Source organism: Halichoeres trimaculatus, unplaced genomic scaffold (genome assembly GCF_033239565.1).
Source record: "Halichoeres trimaculatus isolate MK-OKI-2021-1 unplaced genomic scaffold, fHalTri1.1 fHalTri1_scaffold_19, whole genome shotgun sequence".
NCBI lineage: Eukaryota > Metazoa > Chordata > Actinopteri > Labriformes > Labridae > Halichoeres > Halichoeres trimaculatus.
This window is the reverse complement of record NW_027437197.1, coordinates 462594-475464: the sequence shown is the minus strand read 5'-3', so window position 1 is coordinate 475464 and position 12871 is coordinate 462594. Positions and strand designations below refer to the sequence as shown.

At 44.9% G+C, this 12871-nt stretch overlaps 1 protein-coding gene across 2 annotated transcripts in view; it reads right to left on the bottom strand.

The window, feature by feature from the left end:
* The window catches only part of klf12b (Kruppel like factor 12b), a 46596-nt gene extending 36497 nt beyond the window's left edge, over positions 1-10099 (bottom strand). The window contains exon 1 of one of the 2 annotated variants that reach the window (XM_074694921.1): positions 9885-10099. The gene's annotated coding sequence lies outside the window, so the exon portion shown is untranslated. The other variant, XM_074694920.1, reaches the window with a different exon arrangement.
* Positions 10100-12871: the final 2772 nt, after the last annotated feature.

Below are 12871 nucleotides of genomic sequence, written 5' to 3'. Positions count from 1 at the left end.
GTCTGGGGGCAAGCGCTGCACAGTGAGTCACTTCCAGTAAGCTCTGAGCGAGCTGCTGCAGAGATGGTGTCATTCCCAGACCTGGATCCAGGCCCCGGGCTCCTCCAGGTCTGATCAGATGTTAGACTTTACGACCCAGGCCGAGGCTGAGTCCACAACATGTTTCACCGCTCTGCAGCCTCGTCCTGCAGCGTCATTCTTTTAGTTTGACTTCACTGTTTAGACCGTCGACCTCAGCCTCAGTCACTGTTGCACAATACTTTCCACCCCACCTCCTCCTCCTCCTCCTCCACCTCCTCCCCCCTCCCTCTGCGGGCTCTCGCTCCCCGCACCCTGAACTGACTTTTTGGTAAACAAACGTGGGCTGGACACGGGGGTCAAAGGCTGAATCCACAAGAGGAATCGCAAAGGGAGAGAACATTTTGTCAACTTCTGACACGGAAAACAAGACGAGCTCGCCGCGAGGAGCCACGCTGACATCAGCTGATCAGCAACAGGAGGCTGTGACCTCATCAGCAGGAGTGAGCGTAAAAAATGACCAGTTATACGACGTCTGCCTGGAGGGATATCACCCAACACAGCGTCCAGTCACCAAGTCTTAGTCCAGATCCATCCCTTTCCCCTTTCAGGGTCACAGGAGGACTGGAGTCTGGCTCAGCACAGGAAAGTTCCTGCCCCACTGAGGAAAGAAACCAGGAACCTTTTTCCTGTGAAACAACAGCGCTAACTGGACGTTAATCCCAAAACCTGCTTCCAGCAAAGCTCAAAACACGCCAGTATTTCACTCACTCTATGAAAGCTGTAGACCTGGAAACTCGCACTTGTTGCAGCAACATGTCACCTTGACGGCTGGACTACACCAGGTGTGTCTCCAGGTCGATGGGTCAACTTAAGCTGGATCTGCTACGTTGGGTCCAGCAGGTCGTAGCTAACACGCAGCCATCCTGTTTCTGGATGCTGGAGCTGTGACGCATCGATTCAGCTCAGGGACAGGAAGTAGTACACAGGAAGTAGCTAAAAACCATAGACATATATACATAGACGGCTCATTACGTACTGAACCGCATGGGGCGTCTCCGCCATATTGGATGGGTCTCCTCACTGCGTTCCAGCAGCAGACACAAACGGATTGAGCACAAAGTGATTAATTATGCTGGTGTTTTGTGCCGCCTATGGTTGCTGAAACCGACGCAATACCGAGAGCAGATTTAGTTTTATTGACCATTTATCATTTTATGTCATTATAACTAACGGTATTGGACGATCGACAACATGCTAACAGTAGGAGCTGGTACTCTCTCACTTTATCTCAAGCGTTTTTCTTCTTCTTCACATTTTGAAGATTTGAAGTGACCCTGGCTTGAGGAGGCCTCCTTTACAGCGTCTCTCCATCCAACCACAGCCACACCATGACAACCCCTCCCTGCCCCACCATCATATCACCTGCTGCTAATGATGGTGTTGTTCCTCCTCTGCTTGTTAATACTCCACCCAATGTGTATTTTTATCACTCTTTAATACTTTCTTTTTGTTTTATTTACTATGATATATTTACATTTACAGTTACTGTAATTAAACTGCAGCTGCTAGTGTTAAATGACTCTTCTCCCTTTTATAACAAATTATTAATATTACTGTTGTTCTACTTATTATTTATTTTTTTTATCTTTGTTTAATAAGCAGCAATACTACAGTTAAATTTAATTTCATTATTATTGTGGCTGATGTTGCCATTGTTATTATTAATTTTACTACGATTAAGTAGTAATTAAAAGAAATACTTATTATATTATTATATTATCATTATTATTATTATTATTATATAATTATTATTATTAATATTATATTAGAAAATATGTGTGAAGTCGGCATTGTAAATATATGTAAGACCACAAAGATGTTGTTGCTTATATGTTTTGTCTGTCCGTCTCACTGTCCTGTCACAATAAAAAGTATTTTAATTTGAAAGAATGTATTAAAATGTGTGACTGCTTCCTGTATTATTAGTTCATCTCTGTTGTTTGTAACAAACGTATCCGTGTGACAATCGGGGAAAAAATCCGCTGAGTTATGCTCATAATAGTTGTGCACTCTTCACCTTTCTCAGTATAATTAACGCACTGGGGCGGCGTGTGAGACCCATCCAAGATGGCGGCCGGCAGCTATGTCAGCTCCAATACACAGCGTCAGCCAATGAGGCGTCTACGTATATAACATCTATGGCTAAAAATAAAACAAAGTGAGTCCAAAATGAACCGTTCATTAACAAACGGACTTGATGAGACCAGGCAGTCAACACGCAACGGAGCGGAGCCGGACTGTAGACGTCTTTCAGGTGCAGGATCAAGTCTAGACTGAAGTCTTTCTAATATTTGGTGAAGAAAACTACCATGGATGCTCAGGTGAGCACACACCTTGCAACACACCTGACACACAGGTGTCTGCAAAGAGCCGATGATCAGAGACTCGGCCAACACTGTGGTTTAATGAGAAACGACCAACCAGAGCACTGAAGGGAACACGTGCACACAGGCACAGATCAATCACCTGAGAGGAGTCAGATAACGATTGTTCATGTGTCAATCAGCTGGTTTTAAACTCAGAAGTTGGACTTCCTGTAGAAACAGGAAGGAAGTGAACGACTGAATGACTCCGGGCTAACACAGGAAGTCGACTCATTCAGAGACAAACTGGGTCTGCTGGTTTCTGTCAGACTCTCTAACACCAGTTCCCCCGTCCTGTTGGCTCGGTCTTGGTCTTGGTCTTGGTCTTGGTTTTGGTCTAACATTGACGTGCAGACTCAGGGACACACTCGCTGCACACGTATGACCTTCACACAGCTTCATTTCATGCTCCTCTCTGTGTTTGTGTGTGTAACAGTCTTTGCATGATCTGTTTGATACCACACCACCTCACAGTATCCCACAATGCACCTTGAGCATACCAAACCTCTATAATCAGCCTCTGTGGCCTTGGCTGACAGCTGAGGGACCCGCGTGGACCCGGCCTCTCCGAGCTCTGCAGCCTATCTGCAATCAATGCTGATACACTCCATAACACCCTCCTGGATCAATGCTACAGCCGCCTGTCGATGCCGCAGCACTTAACCCAGCTGATTAGGGCTAATACAGGGACTCGCACATCTCCCTGAGTAAGACAGGGAGCCTTCAGACCGGAGACTCGCACACCCACCTCTTCCTGAGAGATTCCATCTGTCAACATGCGACCGATTTGTGCGCTGTGATCTGAGGCAGACAGATGATGCCTTTAGTGGGGAATCCTGCCACGCATTTAATGTGCCGGGCTGAGCGCCGCTGATGGACAGATACAGTCTATCCGCTGGTGATTGGGTTTTTAATTGAGTCTCCCACCTTCCCTGATCCTTATCGCTAGTCCCTGAACCGTGTCCGAGGTGGAGGGTTGATCCGCTGAAGGTTCACGACGACAGGAGCAGGAAAACAACCACACATTCACCACATCCCAACATCCAACGCTTTAAAGAGGAATCTGGATTAAACACATCAACACATCATTTACAGCAAATAAGAGGAAGATATTCACCTGGATGACTGAGAGCCAGAAATCAATGTTTGACTAACGAGACTTTTCTCCTCAGTCAGTCTCAAACTGACAGTCAATACACAACGTCCTCTCATCCTCCAACAAACAGACATTTACCAAACTACAGCCTCCCTACACCACACGACACTAAACTTCCTTCATACTCTCAGGTAGAGTAACAGGGTTAGCAAAAAAGACACGAGAATGAAACACTTCACAAGAATTAGTTTGGAAAAAGATACTGATCCAAGAGTAGAACAAGAAATAATCCGATAAAAACCTCTGCAGGAAGAAAGAAACCTCAAACTGAAACCGCAGGAAGGTGGACAGAGATTTACTTCCTGGATGTTTCAGCTGAAATGTGAAAGAAGACGTTTGATTAGAAACGATTTTACGCCACAAACAGGATTTAAAGAGGATCACAGTCTGTGGCTAACGTTAGCAGAGCTAGCTCCAGCAGCCTTCAGTCCTTCCTGCAGGTGAACCAGGGCTACAGACCTGACAGGTGAGTACAAACACCACGTACAGACGGCATTTCAGGCTGATGATACCAGCACATGTTGAGTCTAATAAATGCAGACGTTCCTTTGGACACGTTTCTTTATCTTAATACACAGTCAGACAATCACACCTCTGTTAAAACATTAGCAGAAAGTTTCTTTACATCAGCCTGATTGTGTTTACTAATCCAGTGTTTCCCAGTCCTGGTCCTGAGGACCCCCTGCCCTGCAGGTTTCAGATGTCACCCCACTCCAGCACACCTGATTCAAATGAATGGCTCGTTATCAGACTGGAGCAGAGCTTGATGACGAGCTGATCATTTACTCAGGTGTGTTGGAGTCAGTCTCTCAATATTAAAACTGAGTCTCCATTAAATTAATATTACATTAAGGAGTGAATCTCCACGTTTCTGACTGGCTGCCTGCAGTTTTTGGTTTGATACTTTAGTTTGTTGTTGTGAGTGCCGAGCTAGTCCATCACCTGAGGACGGTCCAAGAGCTTGAAGCTTGTTTCATGCTTGACGCATCTGCAAAATCTGTTAGGTCCCCAAAGACGAATTAAAGACTTCCATGTCGCATACCTCCAAAAATTTCTACCTCCTACTCAGCAGAGAAGAAGAATTACCAAAAAAAATATTGTTTACAGTAAAACAAATGCTTCGACTCAAGTTTATTACTGTAGTAGACATGCATCTGTGATACACTGCCCCCTGCAGTCTGAGAATTGAAGTATTAAAAAGTATAAGAGCCTCACACATTTCTTTATGCTGAATTTGAGCATCTAATTTCTGAGCATCTAATTTCTAAGCCTCTCATTTCTGTGAATATGTCATTTCTAAACTTCTAATTTCTGTGCATCTCATTTCTTGTGAGCGTCTCATTTCTGAGCGTCTCATTTCTGTCAGTGTCTCATTTAAGTAAGGATCTCATTTCTGAACTTCTCATTTCTGAGCGTCTCATTTCTGAGCGTCTCATTTCTGTCAGTGTCTCATTTAAGTAAGGATCTCATTTCTGAACTTCTCATTTCTGTAAGTGTCTCATTTCTTGTGAGCGTCTCATTTCTGAGCGTCTCATTTCTGTCGGCGTCTCATTTCTGAGCATCTCATCTCTGAGTTTCTCATTCTTGTGCATCTCATGTCTGTGCGTCTCATTTCTGATTGTTCCTTTTCATTGCATCTCATCTCATTTCTGGGAGCTTCTCATATCTGTTAGTGTCTCATTTCTGTGCATCTCATCTCTGTGCATCTCATTTCTGTCAGCGTCTTATTTCTGATTGTTTCATTTTTGAGTGTCTCATTTCTGTGAGCTTCTCATTTCTGAGTGTCTCATGTCTGAGTATCTCATTTCTGTTTTTCCCTTTTATTTCATCTCATCTCATTTTTGAGCATCTCATTTCTGAGCATCTCATTTTTGATTGTTCCTTTTTATTACATCTCATCTCATATCTGTTAATGTCTCATTTCTGTGCATCTCATTTCTGTCAGCGTCTTATTTCCGATTGTTTCATTTTTGAGTGTCTCTTTGTGCAGAAAGTTTCACACAGTCTTCACAGCGTCACAGTTCTCTGGATCCTGATGTCACATTCAGGTTATTTTCTGGCTCCTGTGGTTTCGGTATGAATCAGTAGGTAAAGGGGACAGTTTCAGAAATAAACACAGTCTCAGATGTCACCCTGCCCCTGGTGGAGGCTGTAGGAACTGCAGTGTGAGGCTGTAACCAGACCCTGGCTGAACAGATCAGTGTTTGGTCAGTGTGAGAGCAGCTCTGCAGGAGGAGGCGTTTCATTACAAATGTAAATCTCCAGATGGTAACTTCCTCTGGTGGCGAGGTGAGCGTCTCAGAGCCGGCGTGCAGCTCTTCTTCTGTGCTGCTGAAAAGTGCAGCTCAGAGAGGCTCGGTGTGAGGAGCGCAGCTCGCTAATTCATGCAGGAGACGCTTTTGTAAATGGATTTAAGTGAGAGTTTAAACGGGCGCTAATCTCACCCGCTGAACATCGGAGAGCTGCAGGGGGTCTGATCCAGTCACCGTGCCCGCCCTCCTCGCCACTTCTTTACCGTTTCTTCTTGTTTTTTATTTTGGAGGGAGGGGGGGCAGTGAGACCCTGACTTACAAACACACACACACACAAACACACACAAACACACACCCTGCAGCCGTCACAGCTCCAGTGAGGCAGGGCCCCTCAACAACGTGGGGGTAAAGTCACGGAGGTCAGTGCTCAGTTTCCACATCAAACCCCTGAGCAGAGGCCAGAGTCTCATCCCCCCTCCTCCTCCCATTCTCCACCCTCCCTCTCCTCCTCCTCGCCAACACTCCCCCTCACCTCCTCCCCCTCTCCCCCTCCTCCTCCCCCTCTTTGCTGGATGTACAAATGCCTTTGCTGTCAGCCTGATTGTGTTTACTAATCCAGTGTTTCCCAGTCCTGGTCCTGAGGACCCCCTGCCCTGCAGGTTTCAGATGTCACCCCACTCCAGCACACCTGATTCAAATGAATGGCTCGTTATCAGACTGGAGCAGAGCTTGATGACGAGCTGATCATTTACTCAGGTGTGTTGGAGTCAGTCTCTCAATATTAAAACTGAGTCTCCATTAAATTAATATTACATTAAGGAGTGAATCTCCACGTTTCTGACTGGCTGCCTGCAGTTTTTGGTTTGATACTTTAGTTTGTTGTTGTGAGTGCCGAGCTAGTCCATCACCTGAGGACGGTCCAAGAGCTTGAAGCTTGTTTCATGCTTGACGCATCTGCAAAATCTGTTAGGTCCCCAAAGACGAATTAAAGACTTCCATGTCGCATACCTCCAAAAATTTCTACCTCCTACTCAGCAGAGAAGAAGAATTACCAAAAAAAATATTGTTTACAGTAAAACAAATGCTTCGACTCAAGTTTATTACTGTAGTAGACATGCATCTGTGATACACTGCCCCCTGCAGTCTGAGAATTGAAGTATTAAAAAGTATAAGAGCCTCACACATTTCTTTATGCTGAATTTGAGCATCTAATTTCTGAGCATCTAATTTCTAAGCCTCTCATTTCTGTGAATATGTCATTTCTAAACTTCTAATTTCTGTGCATCTCATTTCTTGTGAGCGTCTCATTTCTGAGCGTCTCATTTCTGTCAGTGTCTCATTTAAGTAAGGATCTCATTTCTGAACTTCTCATTTCTGAGCGTCTCATTTCTGAGCGTCTCATTTCTGTCAGTGTCTCATTTAAGTAAGGATCTCATTTCTGAACTTCTCATTTCTGTAAGTGTCTCATTTCTTGTGAGCGTCTCATTTCTGAGCGTCTCATTTCTGTCGGCGTCTCATTTCTGAGCATCTCATCTCTGAGTTTCTCATTCTTGTGCATCTCATGTCTGTGCGTCTCATTTCTGATTGTTCCTTTTCATTGCATCTCATCTCATTTCTGGGAGCTTCTCATATCTGTTAGTGTCTCATTTCTGTGCATCTCATCTCTGTGCATCTCATTTCTGTCAGCGTCTTATTTCTGATTGTTTCATTTTTGAGTGTCTCATTTCTGTGAGCTTCTCATTTCTGAGTGTCTCATGTCTGAGTATCTCATTTCTGTTTTTCCCTTTTATTTCATCTCATCTCATTTTTGAGCATCTCATTTCTGAGCATCTCATTTTTGATTGTTCCTTTTTATTACATCTCATCTCATATCTGTTAATGTCTCATTTCTGTGCATCTCATTTCTGTCAGCGTCTTATTTCCGATTGTTTCATTTTTGAGTGTCTCTTTGTGCAGAAAGTTTCACACAGTCTTCACAGCGTCACAGTTCTCTGGATCCTGATGTCACATTCAGGTTATTTTCTGGCTCCTGTGGTTTCGGTATGAATCAGTAGGTAAAGGGGACAGTTTCAGAAATAAACACAGTCTCAGATGTCACCCTGCCCCTGGTGGAGGCTGTAGGAACTGCAGTGTGAGGCTGTAACCAGACCCTGGCTGAACAGATCAGTGTTTGGTCAGTGTGAGAGCAGCTCTGCAGGAGGAGGCGTTTCATTACAAATGTAAATCTCCAGATGGTAACTTCCTCTGGTGGCGAGGTGAGCGTCTCAGAGCCGGCGTGCAGCTCTTCTTCTGTGCTGCTGAAAAGTGCAGCTCAGAGAGGCTCGGTGTGAGGAGCGCAGCTCGCTAATTCATGCAGGAGACGCTTTTGTAAATGGATTTAAGTGAGAGTTTAAACGGGCGCTAATCTCACCCGCTGAACATCGGAGAGCTGCAGGGGGTCTGATCCAGTCACCGTGCCCGCCCTCCTCGCCACTTCTTTACCGTTTCTTCTTGTTTTTTATTTTGGAGGGAGGGGGGGCAGTGAGACCCTGACTTACAAACACACACACACACAAACACACACAAACACACACCCTGCAGCCGTCACAGCTCCAGTGAGGCAGGGCCCCTCAACAACGCGGGGGTAAAGTCACGGAGGTCAGTGCTCAGTTTCCACATCAAACCCCTGAGCAGAGGCCAGAGTCTCATCCCCCCTCCTCCTCCCATTCTCCACCCTCCCTCTCCTCCTCCTCGCCAACACTCCCCCTCACCTCCTCCCCCTCTCCCCCTCCTCCTCCCCCTCTTTGCTGGATGTACAAATGCCTTTGCTGTCAGCTCTGCCCGGGTCCCCTGTAATTGAAAATAACAGCCAAGGGCCAGCCCCCGGCCACTCTCCCCAACCTGGTGGCTCTCTGCCTCCCTGACAGCCACCCATCAATACCAATGACTATTACCCTGCAAGTGAGAGCGCTGCCGATGACATCCAAGACACCACCCCTGCAACACTCCCACACACACACACAGAAACACACACACACCTCCCCCCTAGTGTCCTTCCTCCGCTACCCGAGCCTCCTAATGTTTAACCCGTTGCTAACAGCCTCTCTGAGCTGCTACAGTAGGCAAACAAGCTCCTCACACACACACAGTTCTTCACACAAATGCACACCCACACACACTCTCTCCACTCTCTCTTAAGGCATGAACGAAACTCTGACAAGCTGCAAACTTTTTCCACTAACAGAGTTTGCAGCAGAGCTCCTTCACACGGCTGAATCCGCAGCTCACACACTCATCCCTCTGCACGTCAGAGAAGTTGGTGTGTGGAAGTTTCTTCACAGGTAAATAACACACACACACACACACACACGCACACACACACACAGATGAGAGGTTTCTGCGCTGTGTGCACACGATGCTGCAGCTCGTTTACTCTGTGATCACTTTTTTTGACAGAACCCACGGTGGAGATACGGAGTGTCCTGTCCGCCCGGCTCCACGCAGCGGCTCCTGTTTCCCACTCACACACACTCACACTCACACTCACACACACACACACACACACACACACACACGCACGCACACACGCTGACAGGACAGCAAACACAATGCCAGAGGTGATCAGAGCTGTCATCTGCCCTGACAGAGAAATGACAGCTGAGCCAGACGCACTGAAAGCAGCACAAAGCCTCAGCAACGTGACAAATGAAGCAGAGAGCAGCGAGCCAGCACAGGAACAGGACACACACTCACACACACACTCACACACTGACAGTGGAATAAAATAAAAGCACAGACCTTGTCAGGAGCTGCGGAGCCGTGGAGACCTGGAGACTGTTTTCCTCTCTGTCTCCTCTCCTCCTCTCCCTCTCCGCTCACTCTGCCTGTATGTATGTGAGTGAGTGTGTGTGTGTTGGTGTGTGTGTGAGTGAGTGAGTGTGTGTGAGTGTGTGTGAGCTCCCTCCCCTTCAGCCTCTCAGCTGCTCGGCTCAGGCAGTTCTCAGGAATTGAATGGGAGCGCACAGAGGACTGTTGTACTTGCAAATGACTTACCCCGAGTCACATGATCCGTTAAATGTAGGGTGGGCCGGTGGGTGGAGGCTTCATAAGCAGAGGAAGACAATATACTCTAAGCTTTAACAGCATGCATCGAATTACACGGGGCCCCTCCGGGGAGGTTTCCGACGCGTCCGCTCGCAGTCAGCCCGCTTTCGCTCTCCCCCCTCCCGCAGAGCAGCGAGGAGAGGAGCCCCGGGCTGGGGGTGAGCACCGAGCACCTCCCCGTTTAAAGGGGCCGGAGAGGAAGGTGTGCGCACCGGGGAGGAGACACTTTAACTCTTTGAGAGGCTCATTAGCAGCACGCTTCATCCTCACTGAGCTCATGTTCATGTTACGGCTCAGATCAGGCTCTGAGTGTTTGCTATCATCAAACATTAATTTCCCGCCAAACATTAACGACGATAAATGAGTCAAATGTAACTTCAGCTCCTCCAACCCGCGGATTTCTTCTTCTCTTTCTCGGTATTTATTCTTCCTCTTCCTTTACTCCATTTTTAATTATCCTAATCGTTTGTGATGCTAACAGATTAGCCTTGTTCTGGGGCTAGCCTGTTCGTAAAGGGGAACGTAGCGAGCGAAGGAGGAAGTGACGTCGTACGTTGTTGCGTGATAGCCACACGGAACAGGGAAATAATAATAATAATAATAATAATTTATATAATAATAATAATAATTCGTATTATTATTAGTAGTATTATATAAATTATTTTATCATTATTATTATTATTATTATTATTATTATTATTATTATTATTATTATTATTATAATTGTTATTATTATTATTAATGTTGGTTATTATTATTATCATTTTCCAGTCAGTAAATATACATTTTAGAGGTGTGTAAAAATATCGATATAGCAATCGGTCTTTGTCAGTGACGTCATCTACAAGCCCCTGCTGCCATTTTGGTGGGATGTAAACAGATATAAACAATAGAGGTAAACAATAGAAGTAAACGGAGAGGCAGTGAGGATCTCTACGATTTTATACAATGTTAAAACTAAAAAAACAAAAGCCAAACGAGCAGAAACCATATCGAGATAAGCTGACGAAAGATGCCAGGGAAAGATATTTTGAAAAATTGTCAACAATTAACAATATTGATTGGTGCATTAAGATGCACTGCGGCGTTTGCGGATGTGACGTCACCTGACAAAGACTGATATATTGCAATACTTTGACCTGTGATAGAATATTGATATTTCAGTGTTTTACTAAAAATTCATAATTTTTATGATTTAAGGTGGGTTGGAAGTACAACAGCCTTCTGTACTTCCACTGCAGTAGATGGCGCCGAAGTATATTTAAAGTATTAAATTCCTAAACTTGATGATGTGGGTTTTGATGCTGTAAACACCATTCGCTCTCTGTTCTTGGGTTGATTAGTTTAAAATCATTTGAAGTTTAATTTTTACAGTGTAGCAGATTGATAAAATAATAAATATAGTCTTGTTTTGTGCAATCTTTGATTTTTTCTAGGTAACATCGGTTACATCAAGTGATATTTATCAGTTTCACCAGCTGACCACGTCTTTCACCCAATCATTACTTTACAACATTAGTTTAATGTCACAGTCGTTTAAGAGACAAACTTGAAGAACTTTATGTTTTTAGGTTCAGTTTATGTATGAAACACTGCATCTAATTTTCATTATTTCAAACATTATAAAACAGAAAAGTTCTTTTTAATCAGTTCACTGTAGAATATCACAATATATCACAATATCATGATATTATTGTATCGTAATGCGAGGCTTTTGCCAATACTCACCCCTAAAACACATGACCAAAATGTCAATGAAAATAAAGTTATCTATGCAAAGGTGAACAGCGCCCTCTTGTTTATAATTTTCATCATGTAAAATTTTGCTTGTTGATATATTTCTCTCAATAAAATGTTGTTTTAAACCTTCATATCAAGTCAGGCTAACTTAGGCGCAACCACTCATTATTTATCTTTCAATCCGTGTAGGAGCTGCAGCCGACTCCTGACGTGGAGGCTCCATCAGTGTCAGGTATGTTTGCTATGTTTTTATTGGTTTTCTTTGAGGATTGGATTTTTTTTAATTCCCTAGGTGGTGCTGCACAGTGGTACCGTGGTTAGCATCGTTTCTTCACTGTAAGAAGGTTCCTGGTTCCTGGTTCTTTCCCCGGCCAAACAGGAACCAATCAGTGAAGAGTTTGCATGTTCACTGTTTCCATCCAGAACACAGGAGCTGTAAATCTCCTCCAACTTTGATAAAACACTTCATCCTTTCTTTCTTTGTCTAATTCTCTTCATGGACTCAGAGGAGGACACAGTCAGGGAGACATGCAGACGTGTTGGTGGCTCAGAGTAAAACCAGCGACTGCTGCGATGACGGCTCTGTTTATGCCATTGATTCGTGTTTTATTCTTTTTATTCGGTTTAAAATCCTGAAAATACCAACTGGCATGAAGAGTTTCCCCAGAAATGTTTGATAAATGTCGGTGATATCTGAAAAACATCAGTGAGAACAAAGTGATGGAGAGGCTGGTGCTGATGGATCCGTGTGTCGTTCAGGAACCAAACAGCCCCTGATCTTCAGATCCACGTCCCCACCTGATATTTGTTTTTATGAATTATACAGCCGCTCTTTCTCTGCTCTCAGCTGGCTCTGAGTCTCTGTTGCTGCTCTGAAAAGCCTCTTTCCACCTGCTGTTTAAGTGAGCAGCCTTGAATACCATGCTGGAACATTTCCCCGTAATGACTGCTTTTAAAAGCTCTTCTGTAGCAGCCCGCGCCGCTGCGCCCGTGTCAGCGCTCATGAAAAGGTATCTGTGGTATGATGGGGAGGCTGTGGCTGATGCTGCCGAGTCCCCTGGGAGCTCTAATTAAGGTAAAGGAAGCAGGACTCATGTGCATGGCTGATGGAGCTCAGAGCGCTCTTTATTAACACGGAGCAGCGTGGAGAGGCATGATGGAGAAGTCCTGTAAGCCCAGTGTGACTGTTACACACT